Source organism: Marmota marmota, unplaced genomic scaffold, assembly GCF_001458135.2.
Source record: "Marmota marmota marmota unplaced genomic scaffold, marMar, whole genome shotgun sequence".
In the NCBI taxonomy this organism is placed as follows: domain Eukaryota; kingdom Metazoa; phylum Chordata; class Mammalia; order Rodentia; family Sciuridae; genus Marmota; species Marmota marmota.
The window spans coordinates 5,009,381-5,028,933 of NW_025999864.1; the positions used below are offsets into that span (position 1 = coordinate 5,009,381).

A 19,553-nucleotide genomic window follows, 5' to 3' on the forward strand; every position below is an offset into this window, starting at 1 on the left:
TTCATGAGTGATTTCTTTTTAGCTGTTACATATTTATTAAAAAGTGTATTAGAAAAACACATACTTGTAATTTAATGGATATTGTTGCTTAGAACAAGGCTAATATTTATGTTTTAAAAGTAGATATATATGTTTAGAAATTAATAAATACACTACAGGGAGCCTGTGCACTGGTATGGAAAAAATCAGGAAACTAAGGAAAAGCTGCCAGATTAGGTCCTAAGCCACAGTGAGCCACTCTACCAGAGTGCATGCTAGTCATGCTAGGTGTCCAGTTCTTCCTCTCATCCTGCACCCTTTGGACAATGTGATTAAAGGAATATTTGCTAGCCTGTGTTTCCCCACATCACAGGGCTGGGTAGGCATGTTACCCCTGCCCGAGCACTAAAGAAAGTATAGAGGTTACCAGACAGAGCTATGAATTTATCTGTATCTCTTTCTTTTCTAACTAGAGTCCAAGATCTCATCATTATGGAGCTGACCAGTTTGTTTGGTTGATCCCATAAAGGACCCTGCAGCTCTCAGCTGGCAGAGGGAGGAGGTAGAGGGCCAGAACCCTGGGCTAGGGCTGAGTCTCTCTTGCTCAAACATTGCTGCAATGTTTAGCCTGGGCTCCTGCCAAGTTTTTGGGAGGGGGCAAGTCTCCCAACTGGGTGCAGTCTGAGATCCTGGATTCTCTAGTGAAAGGTGGTAAAATGCAGAGATGGGTAGATCAGTACAGCTTCCCACATGTTTAGGTGTTCAGCACAAACTGTAAAACATGAATAATTTGCCCTGGTCAGAACTCCAAAGACTGCTTTGACCTTGGTATCACTGCCTCCGTGCTGTAGATAAAGCCACCGTATTGCTTTCCTCAGAAATCTGCCCATCCTCTCTGCCTTTAGTTTGACCCAGGGGAATTCACAGTACATTCTGGTTCTTATCTTTCTGTAGAAGGAGTTGCAGTTTCCTCACCACCACAGGCATGTAGCCTCCTCCCTCAGCTCGTGGTTTGTCACGTAACACTGGCTAAGTCTTGGCTCCATCTCACTTCCTCTGGTCTACCATTAGCAATTTCACAAATGTCTCAATCTTTGGGCCGAGATCAGCAACCAGAACCAAGATAGAAAAGGAGGAAACGAATCCTGGGAACAAGACATTGATTTCTTCTCACCTGACACCAGCCTGCTCCAGATTATGGAAGACAGGCCCAATCACCTGAACTCCAGGATGGAATAAAGGAAAGGAAAGGAAAGTACCACTTGGGTTGCAGGGCCCATGGGATATGCTCCGTGGTTCACAGAGAGCACCTATGGACCATAAAAGTCCATCTGGAAGAAAAAAAAGATCCAATCCTAGTATCCTATTTACCCAACTTGTCCCCTACCTCCTTTTGTCTTTGGAGGCAGGGGATTATCAGGGATTGAATTCAGGGCCCTCGAACATTAAGCCACATCCCCAGAACTAGAGAAGTTCTTCCAAAGGGATTTTCTAAGAATGGAAAAAGGTACACCACTGATTTGTTAGTCCACTCGGGAGCCCAGGGGTATTGTGAAGGGAGTTATATAAGTAAGGCAATTTTGAGTGTGTAGGTAAGTTGGATATCAAGGGGAAGAATATACAGCCCAGTGCTTGCTTCAGCAGCACATATGCTAAAATTGGAACAATACAGAGAAGATTAGCATGACTTCTATGCAAGGATGACAGGCAAATTTGTGAAGTGTTCCATGTTTAAAAAAAAAGAAAGAAAAAAAAGAATATGTGGCCCAAAGAAGGAAGGGAAAGCACAAAGTATGATTAAAAAGTTGAGAGTATGCTGGGAGTGGCGGTGCATGCCTATAATCCCAGAAGCTTGGAAGGCTGTCAGGACAATTGTGAGTTCAACGTCAGCCTCAACACCTTAGTGAGATTCTGTCTCAAAATTAAAACATGAAAAATAAAAAGGGATGGGGATATGGATCGGTGGTAAAGCACCTCTGGCTTTAATCCCAGTACCAAAAAAAAAAAAAAAAAAATGGAGAGTGGAACCAGTTGAGACAACTGATGGAAAGCCCCCTGGAATTGGTATGACTTCTCCTGACCTAGTGTTTGGGCCTGCCAGGGCAGTGTAAATTTCCAGTCAGGCCCCCAGGGACTCTCACCAGCACCTTTAGAGGTTAGAGGGAGCTGCCGTGGGCATGTGGGTTAGAGCCAGCAGGCCATGGACTGGCCTGCCAGGAACACATTGAGAGTTACAGCTGTCCCTTTTGCATGTCACCTCCCAGGACAAGCGATTTCATTCCCACCTGAACTTGGGGTTACAGACAGACTGGTGGATTGTGGTAGGACTAGAGTAGCCTCCTAAAGATAAGAGGCTCTATAGGGGTAGACTGACTATGGCTTTCCCATGCCAAGATCCCCTCAGAAAATGTGTTTATTTTGATACTGATTTCTTAATTAGGTGATTCTTTTTGTGGGGTGGAGAGGGACGGTACTGGGGATTAATTCAGGGGCACTTGACCACTGAGCCACATCCCCAGCCCTATTTTGTATTTTATTTAGAGACAGGGTCTTACTGAGTTGCTTAGTGCCTCACTTTTGCTGAGGCTGGCTTTGAACTCAAGATCCTCCTATCTCAACCTCCAGAGCCGCTGGGATTACAGGTGTGCGCCTGGCTATCCATTTTTTTTTTAAGTTATTTTTTAGTTGTAGTTGGACACAATATCTTTATTTTACTTATATATTTTTATGTGGTGCTGAGAATCGAACCCAGGGCCCCGAGCGTGCTAGGCAAGGGCTCCACCACTGAGCCACAACCGGAGCTCCTGCTATCCATTCTTAATTGGGAGAAAACAGCGGTACCATTCCACAGAACTATAGATCTGCTGATTGCTACAGTGTGTGTATAGCAGGCACCTGGCCTATTTTCTGCTCTGACTGTGTATGCAGTTCTATGATTATGTTTCAGAGAACAGACTTTGACTTATGGTATGTCTGAATGAACTAATAATAATTATCCATGAAATAGCCAAATATATTAAGTGTGGGTCTATTTTATTTCTAAAGCACTTCTTGTCTATTTATATAAATCATCAATTGCATCTCTGCAACCTGAACTTTGAAATGAGTTGAAACCAGAGCCAAAATTTTTTTCACTTATTTATTTGGCAATATATCACCTGAGTAGTACAAACGGACATCTGTCTGCAAGTTCTATATGAAGTGGTGGGAAAGAAAGAATCGCCGGGCACACCAGCACATGGGGGAATCCCTTTTGTTTCAAAAATGCTTCTTCAAAGGAATCAGCATCCTTGACTGCCTTTGAGGACATCACTGTGTGGGAGGCTCTGTGGGTCTCTCTACAATGACAAAACTGAGGAGCCTGTCTTGGATTGGTGCTTCCCTCAAAATGCACAGTCTGGGCAAAAAATGCAGATACAAAGCACGCACAGAGAAGAAGTCAACGCTGAGCAGAGTGTGGGCTGAAGAATCCTGCCTCCTAAGGAGGTGACAGTCAAATGACGCTGGCTCATCATGTGTGTCAAAGGCTGTGTTCGGCAGGTAAATAGCAATTAAGCATTTCCCACCCACTCACAAATTCCATGCTGGAAAGGCTGGTACTGCGGGAGCCCCTTCCAGGGCTGGATCCATGCATATCCCAGCCTTCTTAAGAAAGAAACAAACCAGCTTCTTAATACACATATCAGGCACGATTTTAGAATGTTTTTTTAATAATAACAACAGAAAAACTGTGACTTTTCCATCTTAACCCCTGGTATTTAATCACCCCTGCTATATTTTGTTTTCTGCAATATGAAATAAAAAGTCAATAGTCTAACAGCAACTACTGGATCAAAGTACAGTGACTAAATATTTACTATAAGAAAAACCTAATTGAGCAAAATCTCACTTGAGTAGGACATACATTCCCCTAAACTTTGCATTACTATCTAATACAGACCTAAGGTATATTCATTTGAAGAAAATATGAAGCTATATAAAGTCCTACAAGTTAATAGATTGTGTGAGGCAATATCAAATAAATGAAGACAATGAATATCAAACCTCATATAATGTATATCAAACAAAACAAGACAATATATAGTTAAAGCTGGAGCATAGCCAGGCACATTGGCACATGCCCATAATCCCAGGTACTCAGGAGGCTAAGGCAGGAGGATGGTAAGTTTGAGACCAGTCTCAGCAACTTAGCGAGTCCCTGTCTCAAAACAAAAAATAAAAAGGGCTAGAAATGTAGTTCAGAGGTACAGCACCCTTGGGTTCAATTCCAAGTACCACAAGGAAAAAAAAAGTGTGTGATAAACTTTCAAGTGTTATAGAATTAGGGAAGAAAGAAGGAATCGGAGCAATTATGAAAGGCTTTGTCAGTGAATGAGTGAACAATAAAGAAAAGCAGTTACAATACAATTTCCAAATAGATATTGCTTTCTGATTTATTTTTAAAATATAATGCAAATAATACTTCTACTGAGTAAAAAATGTGCCCAGATTTGATAAGTAGTTCACCAACGCATGCCAAATACTACCAAATATTATCTTGCAATATTATATGTCAAATAGTTGATGTCTGCATCAGTCAATGATATCTATATTACCCAAATGTTATGATCTATTGGAAAAACTCAGATATGCCAAGGCAGACTTCTACTTTAGCTAATGTTATTGCTTGTTGCAGTAAAGCAAAATAATAAACAACCTTCTCTTTTTCTCTCCCACTTCCCAGAGAGGAATAGCTGCATTTTTTACGTATGCCAATTATGCAGCAGAGATCTGGGTTATCTGTAATGGAGGGACCAAAGGAGGAAAGAAGCAACAGTACAGACTAGTGATATAATGCAATAAAACACACTGTGGTTTTGGGGTTTTGGTCTATGACCAGCCAGAGAGTGAGTGAAGAAGAAATCATTGGCAGGTGCTGCATTTTGGATGAAGCTTTTTGCAGGCTGAGTAAATCAACACAATGCCAGACTTATGTGTAGGAAGACAGGCAGCCACCTACGTGCCATAATGTGAAGTGTACAACAAGGCCCTGCTGGCCATGAGATAGCTCTTCTATGAACCTACAGGCTGCCCAGTGTTCTCAGCCAGTGTGTTAACTGAACACTTACTCCATGTCCAACGGTGACTGCACCCCAAAGCAAATATGATAATGTCCCTGCCTTCAAAAGCAAGTCTTGAAGGCAAAAACAAAATAGATAAGGTAATAAGTGAAGATAATATATGCTTTAAATCTGTGTGATAAACTACTGTATGTTACAGAATTGAGAGAAGGAAGGAGAAATAAGAGCCATCTGGAAGATTTTGTCAATGAATGAGTGCACAGAGAAGCAATATCTTCAACAATAACAAGGATTAGAAGAGAGAAAGAGAGATCAAAAGGCACAGCAGCACAAGGACACAGGTTAAGAGGGACTGTGTTTTAGAAAATGAGACAAATCTGATTAAAAGAGTGCATTTGAGGCAGTGCGGGGCGCTGAATAGACAGAGCACAGTCAGGTAATGAGAGGTCCTCTTTTTCACAGAGGACCACTTTTACAGTGTTTCCTTTCATAAAGACCAAAACAGGAACCCCTATCCCATTTACCCCTTAGATCATCGTCCTTTTTTTTTTCTTTCATAAGATTTATCATTGTACCAGAAGAATGGGATCCTAATCAGAATAAGTCATATGTCATGTATGTATAATATGTCCACATACACTCAACAGTCATGTTTATTTAAAAAGAACAAAGAAAAAATTTAAAAATAAGATTTATCATTGTACTTCATATTATTTTCATTTATTTCTGGACTTATTTATTTACCACCTATTATATATCTCCTGCCTGGCATGTAGTATTGTGTTTAGTGCAATAAGAACTACCTAGTGAATGTATAGATGAATGAACAAACTGATGAAAACATTTCTATAAGACACACACTTGATGGAGCAGGTGGGGCAGGATGCTCTTTGACTCTCTTGCATTATATCAAATTCACTGAATGCATTATATTTCTCTTGAAGATAGAAGGAGCCCAGTCCTGAAGAATCCAAAAGACAATATTTTTTTCTGAGGAGTAGTGGAATCTTCAGGTCAAAAGTAAGTCTTGTGTCAGTTGTGTTGCTCACCTATAATCCCAGTGACTCAAGAGGATGGGCCGGAGAATTGCAAGTTCAAGGCCAGCCTCAGCAATGTAGCAATATCTCAGCAACTTCGCCAAATCCTGTCTCAAAAAAAAAAAAGGCTGGGCGTGGTGGCACATGCCTATAATCCCAGTGGTTCAGGAGGCTGAGGCAGAAGGATCGCGAGTTCCAAGCCAGCCTCAGCAAAAGCAAGGTGCTAAGCAACTCAGTGAGACCCTGTCTCTATAAAGAAAATACAAAATAGGGCTGGGGATGTGGCTCAGTGGTTGAGTGCCCCCTGAGTTAAATCCCTGGTATCAAAAATAAATAAATAAATGAAAATAAAAAATAAAAAGTTCAGCCTATCTCCACTATGGAGAGATGGCCTTTATTTGTCAACTCTGACAAACTGTTTTGTGTGTTAAAAAAAAAAGTTCAGGGCTGGGGATGTGGCTCAAGCGGTAGAGCGCTCGCCTGGCATGCGTGCGGCCCGGGTTCGATCCTCAGCACCACAAACAAACAAAGATGTTGTGTCCGCCGAAAACTAAAACATAAATATTTAAAAATTCTCTCTCTCTCTCTCACTCTCTCTTTAAAAAAAAAAAAAAAAAAAAAAATTCAGTGGTAAAGTGTCTATACGTTCCATCCCAACTAAACCCCCCCCACAAAAAAAAAGGAATTTAAGAATGAAAAAGTGCTACCCAAGAGAATGCTGTACATCATCAGTAAAGGTGCAGAACAGAGTCTAGGGACCTGGAAAGTAAAAGGAAGAAAAAGCATCAGGAAAACAGGGAAGTGCAAAAAGGAAGTGAGTGTGTACACAGAATGAAAGCAAACATCACATCCAAAGATGAAATATGGGAATGTTTCCAGATCTACCTCATACTGAGTCTAGAACTGGATCCAATCCAAACAGCAGTAGCCCCTTCCTGGTGTCTGGCTGCCATGTAAAGAGTAGCTAAGGAATTGGAAGGTATATAACAGAGAGGTCAAAAGACTTGAGTAGTTACAGATAGAAATCTGGGTCAAAGGAGACTTCTCTGTGAAGGGAACATGGCTCCACAACGGTCTGCACCTTAGATAAAACTGTAAAATTAATTCAATAATTCATACTTATCTCTTGGCTCACAGCATGACAGAATCATAGGGGCTGAGAGGGCATGGGGAATGCTCTCAATCAGCTATCAATCTTCAGAGAGGCTTTTCCCGATGAATTCTGAACTACAAGCAACTGATTTTCATTTTAAAGTGCAGGGAGGTGGATTGGTATGTGACACACACCTGTAAATCCCAGCGGCTTTGGGAGGCTGAGGCAGGAGGAGCACCGGTTCAAAGCCAGCCTCAGCAAAAGAGCATCACTAAGCAAATCAGTGAGACGCTGTCTCTAATTAAAATACAAAATAGGGCTGGGGAGGTGGCTCAGAGTGTCCCTGAGTTCAATCCTTGATATACAAAGAAAGGAAGGAAGAAAGGAAGATCTGGGAGCTAAAATTCTATCCCAACTCATTTTTAACAATGGAATAAATCTTTCTTTTCAGGAAATTCTTCCATAACTCAATAACAAGAAGTATAGCTTGGACTGAGGTGCATGCCTGTCTAGGTGTAGTTCTAAAACTGATTTGCAGAAACCAGAACCAATGGATCCATTCTTGTGACAAGCTTCAAGGGCTAATCCTTCTGCACCACTAGTTCCTAATTTTCTTCTGACCTCAGTCTCCTCTCCCTTCTGTCCTGAGTCATACAGGACAAGCTAAAATCTTACTCTGTTCTGAATACCGCCAGGTACCTGGCTACTTGTCATTATATCACACTCAAAGTGCAGTCCTACTCATCTCGCTTCCTTTTTTTTTTTTTAATTGTAAGAACTAAAGATAGGTAAAGTGCTTACTGTTGAAAGAAAATTTTCCTCAGAATTTTCAACTTTTTTTTTTTTTGCAGTTTTGTTAAATGAGTGAAAGATTTCTTCACCCATTCTCTATAGGATATATGACAATCTCTTCAAAAATAACTATCTTCTCTCTAAGGAGCCAGATATTAAAAGGCAAAAAAGAAAGTCCTTTAAAAATGAGTGACAGTAGCCAGGTGCAATGGTGCAGCCCTGTAATTCCAGCAGCTTGGGAGGATAGGCAGGATAATTCCAAGTTTGAAGCCAGCCTGGAAAACCTAGTGAAAACTTTGTTGTTGTTGTTGTTGTTTTGTTTTGTTTTGTTTTTTAAAAAAAGAAAGGAAAAGAAAAAAGAAATGGGAATATAGCTCAGTGGTAGAGCATCCCTGGGTTTAATCCCCAGTACAGGAAAAATAAAGAATTAAAGAAAATGAAAAACATATCTTGGACAGCCATGGTTCTCCTTGTGGAAGAAAGGGAGAAAGTACTGCATTTAGAAATATTGGTATAAACTATGATTTCTAAAATATGTATATTTTGTATATATGCATATCTGTGTGCACACATGCATTATAAATGTGTACATGTATGTATTTCCTAACTCTATACACTAAAAGGGTAAGAGGTAAAGAACATCCCCACCCCATTAGCACCCAGATCTTCAATTCTCAGAGAAATGTCTGATGTCTGAGACAAGACAGGAGAAGTGCAGAACCTGGAATATCTGATTATGCCTGAAAATAAGAAAGTTATCAAAACAATAAGAAGAACATGTTGCAGGAACACAGGGCCAGCTTGAATCAGTAGCTCTTGCCAAATCTGGGACAAATTGAGTATCAAATGTCCTACACCAGTCATGAAGTATGAATCACTTAAAAAATAGAAAATTTTTTTTTTAATTTTTTATTGTTGGTTGTTCAAAACATTACATGTTTCTTGATATATCATATTTCACACTTTGATTCAAGTGGGTTATGAACTCCCATTTTTACCCCCCAAAAATAGAAAATTTTAAGCAAAAATAGATTGATGATGATGATGATAATGATAATGACCAGAGATTTTGCTTACAGTTGAATACAGAGAGCTGAGTAATAGATATGGAGGCAGTGCTAGAGTGACTAAATCATCATTTCAGAACTACCATGGTTAAAATTGAACCAAAAAAAAAAATCATCAATGAATATTAAATCTTGAGAGAAATTTGATAAAATGTTCAATATTTACATAATCCTCATAGTTGTGAGAGAGAGAAAGAAGTCATTATACAGTCAGAGGTAATCCCCTGACCTGACTGTCAAAATGAATATTTCTAAAGAAAGATAAATGGACTTCATGGTCCTCCAGTTGTGGTGTCCTGAAACAGGAACACATCACCTATGCAGCGATCTAGTCAAGAATCCAGCCAGAAGCTATGGCGCATGCCTGTAATCTCAGTGACTCAAGAGGATCATAAATTCTAAGCCAGCCTCAGCAATTTGATGAGGTCCTAAGCAACTTAGTGAGACCTGTTTCAAAATTTTTTTAAAAAAATTATTTAAAGGGCTGGGGATGTGGTTCAGTGGGTAAGCACCCTTGGGTTCAATCTCTGGTATTAAAAAAAAAAAAAAGGCCAGAACCTCAGTCTATCACCAGGAAACATCAGACAAGCACAAAACGAAATATGTTGTATTTGCAAAAGGAATAACAAACTATATTCCTTTAAAAATGTTAGTATCATAAACCAGGCACAGTAACACACACCTGTAATCCCAGCCATTTGGAAGACTGAGGCAGGAAGATCAAGATCACCTGGGCAATTTAGTGATAACCTCAGCAATTCAGCAAGACCCTGTCTCAAAATAAAACAAAAAAATGCTCAAGATGTAGCTCAGTTCAATCCCCATTACTGAAAAATAATCAGTATCATTAAAAAAAAAGTTTATAAGATTTGGTTCAGATTAAAAGATGTCCAAGAGTCCTGACAACTAAATCAATTAAACACAATACCTAATTGTAGACTGTATCCACTGGAGAGTAAAAAATACTAAAAAGGACCTTACTAGATTACCTATAATATTGGAATATGAATGCTAAGTGAGATAAAAAGCATTTCATCAATGTACATTTAAGAAGTAAATAGTTGTACTGTAGTCATTCTTAGGAAATACATATTAAAGAGTTTAGAAGTAAAAAGCCATTGTGTTTGTAACTTTCCTTTTCAGAAGAATGGGGTATGGGGGGTGGGGCGGCATGTGGACCAAAGAATACAATGGCAAAGTACATAGAGTGAACTGTTAATAAGCAAATTTGGATAAAAGGCATAGAGCCTTTTACTTTTCCACCTTTCTGGAGGTTTTGAAACTATTTCTAAATGAAAAGTTTCAAAAAGAAAGGCTTTGACATTTTCTAGCTCTGAGAACAAAAGAACAGCCAGGGCCCAGTGGTCCAAAATTCTAGTGACTGAGGAAGCTAAGGCAGCCTGAGGCAGGGGGATCGCAAATTCCAGGCCAGGCTCAACAATTTAGTGAGGCTTTGTCTCAAAATAAAAAAAATAAAAGGTAACGCACCAACTTAAAAAATGTGGGAGCCAGGTGCACGCCTATAGTCCCAGTGGCTTGGGAGGCTGAGGCAGAAAGTTGAGAGTTCAAAGCCAGCCTCAGCAAAAGCAAGGTGCTAAGCAATGCAGTGAGACCCAGTCTCTAAATAAAATAAAATAAAATAAATAGGGCTGGGGATGTGACTCAGTGGTCGAGTGTTCCTGAGCTCAATGCTCAATCCCCAGTACCACACCCTAAAAAAAAAAAATTTAAAAAAAAAAATATATATATATATATATATGTATATATGAAATAATAAAAGGGAAGGGATGCAGCTCAGTGGTAAAGGGCCCCGGGTTCAATACCAATATCAAAAATTAATAATTTTAATAATAATAATAAATTTATGGGCTGGGGCTATAGCTCAGTGGTAGAGCACCTGCCTTGTACGTGTGAGGCACTGGGTTCGATCCTCAGCACCAAATAAAAATAAATAAAGATATTGTGTCCAACTACAACTAAAAAAAAAATTTTTTTTAATCTCATGTCTTAAAATAATAATAATAATAATAATGATGATAAATTTATATATATATATATATATATATACACACACACACACACACACACATATATAATTACAATTGCTTTGCTTAGTTATTTGAAAGTAAATCTTAAAATATTGAAAGTGAGCTAAGCCCAACAGTTCACACCTGTAATTACAGCAACTTGGGAAACTGAGAAAGGATTCTTGCAAGTTCCAGGCCAGTCTCAGCAAATTAGCAAGACCCTATTTCAAAATAAAAAATAAAAAAGCAGGGGTGGTGATGTAGCTCAGCCGTAGAACACTCTGGGTTCAAACCCCAGTAACACATACACACACACAAAAAAAAAATATTGACAGTGAAATTACTGTGTGTGTGTGTGTGTGTGTGTTGCTGGGGATTGAACCCAGGGCCTTGTGCATGTGTACCACCTGAGCTCTATCTTCAGCCCTGAAATTACTTTTTTGACGATGCACACTTCTTCTGGGTCATCAGGAGCCTTATAGGTAGACTCAGTAGATATTCTGGCTAGAAACAAAAATTCTCTAGCCTAATATACATTGACTCCACCCAGGTTCATCAGTGTGAATTCTCAAAGCCCCGCTTTCCACAACACAATCCGCCCACTGCATCTTTTTAGAATTCTTCCCAATCCCAAATCTGTAATAACAAGGTAGAGATTATAGCTCAGACTATTAGACTGACAACCTAAGCCTGCTACAGAGTTTCCTTGGACTCCGTCTTTTGTACCGACTGTCATTTCCATAATAACATTAGATTCACATTTTTCTCTCCCAAAATCCATCCCCAAAATTGTGCTTTCTCCTGAGGAATTTCTCTCTTTTTTTTTTTACAATTGAATCCCAACCATTTACATTAGGTTTCCTGAGTAGTCACTGTAAAATTACTTGATCGGAACTTTGCCTAAGATGAAGGTGAAAAGTTTTTTAAATGTTTACAAGTATATATTGTCCCACTTCATTCTAGATCACCACAATGCTCAAAAAAGAGCTATTGCGGAACTCATTCTTACAAACTGCAGTCCTCTGCCGCCAGCTGGCCGCAGGACTGGAAATCTCCGCGAACGCTGGCCGCTGTAGACACCTAGAGGACGTATTGGGGAATTGCAAGGGAACCGCACAACACACGCTCAATGGTCCCCACTGTGTCTCCCCGTGTAAGGAGCGTTTGTGTGGGATGCCTGGTGGGAAGAGAGAGGTTTAGTTGGGAATAGGGCTTTTGGTGCCAAAAACTGGGGAATTAGATCCTCAGCACATGCCAGAGTAATTTTTCATGATGCTACATGAGCTCCATAAGAGAATATTCTGTGATGGTCCTCTTAGACTAAGTGTAACCGGCCAAAAAAGAACATTGAAAAACTGTATTGTGGTTCATAGTGGACAAAGAAGCCAAAAAAAAAAAAAAAAAAAAACTTTACTGGTTTTCTCTGATGTCTTATTGGCTTTCTGATTGCTTAGTACTACTTGCATCTATGAATTAAGTGAAAATTTAAAAGTTATCCTATGGACAGTGAAAAAAAATCCCTTTTGTCTTACCAAAAGCCTCAGCTATGTCTAGCCTTTGGTAGAAAGGAGAGATGGCCCATCTTGTCCCTTTCCCCCGACTGACTGTCTGTTTTTCTTTCCAATTAACAGCAGGTTGTGGAGACAGTGATCTGCTGCTGCTTTAGGAACCTCAACTTTTGCAGTCTGGGTAGGCAGCAACGAGCAATTACCGCAAATGTGCCAATCTGTTGAAACACATATACAACCATAACAAGAACAGCTATTTTTAATACAAAATTACACGACCCAGAAAGAAGCTTAAATATTTCAAGCAATATTTATTACAAGAATGCAAGCTGTGTCTAGCAATACTTTGTGTTGGAATTTAACCAGGACCCTCCCATGAAAGTATCACACTACCTTATGAGAAAATTTTCTTTTCCTTTGTTATAAGGGTCTCAGATTATATTTTGACAAAGGATATTACTTGAGGAACATTTGCTTTATTGACCCAATTATTGATGTAAGGTACTTGAACTTTATAAGAATCTTTGAAAATTGTTGCCTATTTTTTCCCCTCTCTTTTTTTTGTTGGGGTGGGGATAAGGGGACAGGAAGGAGTTGCTTACCAGTGTCTGGAAGTACTTACCAATAACAAACTCAAATCTGAGGTTGCATTTTTATGTCCAGACAGGGTGTGGTTGGACATTGACTTGGAACTACGGAAAATGTGCATTTGGCAATTTTTAATTTCTTTTTCAGGGATAAAAACAATGAACAGACTTAAGTTTCACCATCAAAATGAATATTTACTGGACTGGGGTTGTGGCTCAGTGGTAGAGCACTTGCCTCGACTGAGTGAGGTACTGGGTTTGATCCCTGGCACCAAATAAAAATAAAACAAATAAAATAAAGGTATTGTGTTCATCTACAACTAAAAAAATTTTTAAAAAATGAATATTTACTAATACACATGGGGATGGCATTATTGCTCAATCAAGTATCCACATAGAATGGCAAAATTAAATGATGTGAATAATCATAATTTCCATACATAATGTGTTTCAGAACAAGGCTTAAATGGTATAATTCATTTTAATCCATATAAAATAAGCATAATCAAGTGTTTTGGGATGGTTAATTAAGTGCAGATAATGTTAAAAAATTAAATTTAAGTGGAACCAAGTGACCATTGCTGTGATGTTTAATATGAAAACATATCAAACATCACAGGAATCTGGAAGATGGATAAAGGTGGGAAAAATAGGGCTGGGAATGTAGCTTAATGGCAGAGCACTTGCCTAATGTGCACAAGGCCCTGGGTTCAATTCTCAGGACTGCAAAAAAAGAAGCAGCATCAGCAAAGCCTAATTCAAAAGAAATGAACTGATATTTTTTCCCTTATATCTTAAAAAAATATCCTGCATTCTAAAGTACTGAGCACCATAGATGCTATTTTTTTTCTCTTAAGTGCTCTGAAGGATTATCTTTAACATTTTTGTTTATTTTTAATTTGTAAATACCGAATGAATCCATATGAGTTCCGATGTTTGGAAGAAGGAAAAGAGAAGATAGGTCATGAAAAGTTTTCCTCCCACTCCTTTCCCTTAGCAAGCAATTTTCTGACCAATGTTATCAGCTTTTATATACAATTTTTAAATATTTAAACAAATACACACCTTCTTTTTCTTGCTTTTTGCATTGCATGAGCCTTCTAAATATTATATTCTGTACCTTCCTTTTAACACTTCTATTTTCAAAACTATGAAGTACATAGAGCTCTCTCATTCTTTTAATATCACCATACTCCCCTATATGGATGTACATAATTTATTTAATAGGCCTTTTATTAGTGAATCTCAAAAGTCATTTCCAAATCTTGTTTCTAACCTTTGCTATTATGAAAAAAAAAATGACACAGGGAATCATCTTGTACATACCTAGATCTATAAAATAAATTCCTTAAAATAGAATTTGGATTTAAGAAAATGTGTATTTCTAATTTTGGTAAATACTCCCAAATTTCCCATGAAGAGGTTACAGTATTTACACTGCACCAGCCCTAAACAGGAGTGTCTGTTTCTTCACCCTCTCCGACACAGACTTCTTAAAAATGTCTCTGAGCCTGAGTGTGGTAGTTTGCTAGGCTTTCTCTCTGCTGGGTCTGGTCTGGGTAAATCTCACTACATTTCAGCATTGACTCTCTACCAGACCTTGTGTTCACCTCCTCCTCTCTGCCTTGGTTCTTGTCATTTCCTCTGCTGGAATTTTTTCCATCAATACCATCCCTCCAACACATGTACTTTTCAAAGTCAGGGTTCCACCTTCACCTTCATGACACTTTTCTCAGTTATCTGGCCCATGCTGATCTCTTCTCTTCTAAGAGCTTCCCAACAGGTGTGCCATTAAAAGGTTGTGGGTGAATGGGGCGAGAGAAACCCCTCAGATCTTAGGCCAGGCAGCAGGTCTGGGCAAAAGCCCTTGCACTGATCCTTTGGACCAGGTCTGCTTTGCTAGTTCACACCAGAGTCCCTTCAATATGATCTTTTTCTCTACCTGCCATGACATGAAAAAGGAAGGGAACCTTACCAAGAGCACCAAGCTAACACACAGTTGACCACAGAAACACTGTCAAGTTGACTGACATGATTTGCTTTAGGTGTTTCATTGTCTTCCACAGTCATTTCTGTTTTTAGCACAATTAGCCCTTAGTAAACACCATCATTGCTTCCACTATTGACATAAAGAAAATTGTTTTGGGAAAAATCTGTTTCCAAAAAACCACGTCCTGGTGTATTAAAATGGATCAACAAAGGCAGAAGGGGCCAAGAGACCAAAGTAAGAGGCAGAAGCATCCAAGATTGTGGAGTGCAATTTACTAGGGACTTAATAGACAGAAGTGTGTCTTGAATAGAAGCAAGATAGAAGGGTCAGCTGGGCATGGTGGCACACATCTGTAATCCTAGCTACTTGGGAAGCTGAAGAAAGGAGATTTCAGGTTAGAGGGTCACCTTGGACAACTTAGGAAGACCCTGTCTCAAAATACAAAGGACCAGTTCAAAGATAGAACCCTCCTGGGTTCAATCCAGGAGGATCCACACACTCCATGGCAGGAGGAAAGGGTTTATAAGCTAAACTAGGTACAGGTGGCCCATGGCCAACCAAAATGTGCCTGGTCTTTCTCAAAAACCACTGATGTCTAATGTCAGTGAAAACACTGTCCAGGTGTTGGTGGCTGGCACAACATGTGAGGACTGACTGTTTTTACAACTTTGTTCTCTAGGGCTTGAGTCACATGCCAGGGTCACTGGGAAGGCAATATAGAGGTTATGACTAAGATGGCTGCAGCCACACCAAGCTGGATCCCTACAAATCCTATGCGTTGCTCCAACCGTATCATTTTCTCCTTCCTCAACATTCCTGAAGCTTTGTAACCACAACCGCTCCTTAGGCAATGTTCTTGTTTAATCACAAAGATTCTTCAGAACTTGCACAGATCATTGAGGGAAGGTGCAAGGCTCTCATAGCTTTCACAGAGATGGAAAGACCCCACTGAGAGCTGCTTAGGCCAACTAGAGACCAGGCGTTTTCACAGCTTCCAGTGTGTCTCACCTTTGGTTGGGCTGATGTCAGAGGGGTTAGCAGTTCATGCAAGGTCACCATGTTTCAGAGTCCCTGATTTCACAGCTCAGCTTTTGTGATGCTAATCATATGGGGAAGCTCCACTTGTTACAAATATCTCAACTGTGAGGCAGTATAAAAAAGGGGTGTCTCGGAATTGTGTATTTGTACAATATTTGTATCATGCTTATCTGTAATACCAGCTACTCAGGAGGCCGAGACAGGAGGATCACCAGTTCAAGGCCAGCCTGGGCAATTCAGTGAGATCTCAAGACTCAAAATAAAAAGGGCTGGGGACAAAGTTCAGTGGTAGAGTGCCTCTGGGTTCAATCCTCACTACTAGTAAAGAAGGGGGAGGGGAAAAGGAGGAACAGGGGAAGAGGAGAGGAGGGAGGAGTAGGGAAGGAAGAGGAGGAAGAGGAGGAGAAGGAAGAGGAGGGAAGAGAAGAAAGAAAAGCCAAGATCTTAATAATTAACCTTTACATAGGGTTCACTCTATGTCAGATACCACCATTTACATATATTAATTCATTTTAAGTCTCACATTTGTAATAAGGGAGTATTATTCTTATTATCCCTATTTTCATGTAGGGAAATTAAGGCATAGAAAGATTAAATTAGTTGCCCAAGGTCACATAGTGGATAAATAGCAGAGCTGGTATTTGGACCTAGTGGTCTGTCTGCCTCTGAAATCCATGTGGGTAACACTATTCTATACCAGCTGTCTTCACAAGTGCTGGTGGCTCAGTTGTTATTTTGGCTTTGAACATGTCTAGAGACATCATCACAAAGGCCCCAAGGCATAAGCAGGAAAAACTCTCAGAAGATCTAAGGCAGAGACTCCATTAACTGATGTACATATTCTGTGCCAATAAAAGTTGCCCCTTATAGGTAAACCACAGTCCCAAGCCTTGATGAGCAGACAGTATTTACATATCAATTAAGAATAAGAACTTCCCCAGGTGGAAGTCCACACTAGGGCATGAGGTTTGGCAAGCAAAGCAAGGGCTGGATTTTAACTCCCACTGGATCCTCAGCAGAGTCCTTGACATTCACAATTATATATAGTGATTCCAAATTAAAGACAAGTGAAATAGCACAACTATCATGTAGCTTGATACTGTTTCTTATATGCTTACAGATTATATCAAAGACCCAGATAACTTAATATGAGGTCATGTGCATGTAATCTATACCTTGCTTACTCTATCAGCTTATAAAGTCAAAAAGATGTCAAGCTAATTTTGATGTCCAAATGACCATGACTCAGTTCACATCCTTCAGTCTCTACCTGCTCATGCAGAACTATCTGCCCCCAACAGTGGATTCTAGAAAGCCCCAAAGAGGAGCCTCACATGTGCCTACAACCCAACTGATAGTTCTAGGCACCACATGGTCCTCCATCAGCTCACCCTCCTGCTCCCACTTGCAACATCATTGGCTTCTCATGAAACCACAAAGGAAGCCCTAACAAGCCTTTCTGGAAGCCATCAAAGTCAACAGTCCTCAGAGTACCAGAGAAATACTAGGATAAATACGGTAGAAATGGGGGTGTTATCACCAATTTTGTGCCTCATCTTTTCTGAGTCCCCAAACAGCTCTGCCTCCAACCAGAATCTCCCAGTATCTCTGGTAAAAGGCTTCAAGCCCACGTTCAGAATCTCCCTTAGCCTTTCTGTCATTTTACAAACTTCACCTTTTTTTTAATGCAGAAGGTCTCCAATTCAATCTGAGGGACTGAAGAAGAAACAGATATTCCCCTCCTTTTGGCCCATTTATTCATCCATCCTCACATCTCTCCAGTTGATTAACAGCCAAATTCTGTGCCAGACACTATTCAAGGCATTGAGGGTAAGGTGTTAAGTAAGATAGACAAGGTCCCTCACCGAGTTTGCTTTCTAGTGCAGAGAAGCAGAGAATGACCAAACCAGTTAACTAATTAACAAGAAGCTTATTCATGATAGTTGCTCTGGTGAAAATAAAACGAGGTGATATGATAAGGAAACACAAAGCAGTTACTTTCAACAAATCCAGTAGTCTTCAGCCCTATCAAATCCAATAGCCAATATTCATGGCAAAAATTTTTAAGTTAACATATTTTAATTGATAAAAATCACATATTTACCTTGTAAAACATGATGCTTTAAAATGTGTATACATTGATCTAATTAACATATGCTTTACTCACATACTTATTTTTTTTGTGGTGAGAACACTTAAAATCTACTCCTAGCAATTTTCAAGAAAACCATGCAGCCAGGCATGTTAGCAAATACTTGGGAGACTAAGGCAGCAGGATCACAAATTCAGTTCAAGGCTAGCCTCAGCAATTTAGTTAGGCCCTAAGCAACTTAGAGAACCCTTGTCTCAAAATAAAAAGGCCTGGGAATGTGACTCAGTGGGTAAGCACTCCAAATTTAATCCCTATTATCCCCCCACAAAAAGAATACCATGCATTGTTTTTAACTATAATCACCAGATTGTGTAAATATCTTGATCTTATTTCTTCTGTCTAAATAAAATTTTGTATCCTTTGACCAACATCTTTGCAACCCTTCCCCACCCCCTACCAGCTCCTGGTAACCACCATGCGACTCTTCACTAGTTTTCAACACTATCAGAGCCAACAGCCTGTATGCACAACAAATATTTTGTAACAGCATTTAGGATACTAAAATTAAGTTCTTAACAGCTTATATACACACACTGTTTAAATATGTGCTTGTATATACACATAAATACATACCTCTGCACACATACCATATATACATATATATTCCTAACTATAACAAAAGGGAGAAATAGGAGAACACATTCATAATGAAAGATGCAGTACAATATGTACATGATTGAATATAATGAGAAGATATAATAAGCCATTTAGATGTTTGTTTCTATACATTGAGTCACCATAAACACAACAGCCTCAGTTGTCCACTCATTATAGGTGTGTTACAAGCAACACAAATACCAGCAGCAGTTTTGCTCCTGATGACATGGTTTACCTAAATAGGGAACAACGCTGGGTGATACTTTAAACAAAACAATTTACACAATAAGTATATCTCCAGAAATTTTAGTGGCTATTAAACTAGGCAAAAAATACTTAGATTTCTATGGTTCCATGCAATAGGTTCTTGGTACAGGTATCCAGCTATCCAGAGGGATTTTCAAAGGGGTACAGTATGTAGGACAATCTTTCACTGGGATTCCCCCAAGAATCCTCTATTTTCTATTGCCTGACATCCAGCCACCCCTGGTCTCCTCCCACTCTGTTGCTAAATGTAACCCCAATCACTGTGATGAGCAAAAATGTTCCTGCACATTTTCTAAACACCTCCTGGAAGTGGTGGCATCCCATAGAGGACCACTCAAATAACTAATTAGGAAGGACCC

General features: G+C 39.5%; 1 non-coding gene across 1 annotated transcript; it reads left to right on the top strand.

Moving 5' to 3' along the window:
• Window positions 1-1,607: 1,607 nt before the first annotated feature.
• LOC125620167 lies at window positions 1,608-1,714 on the top strand. Its single transcript, XR_007351753.1, has one exon. It is a non-coding gene; the product is annotated as a U6 spliceosomal RNA (small nuclear RNA).
• The last annotated feature ends 17,839 nt before the right edge of the window (window positions 1,715-19,553 follow it).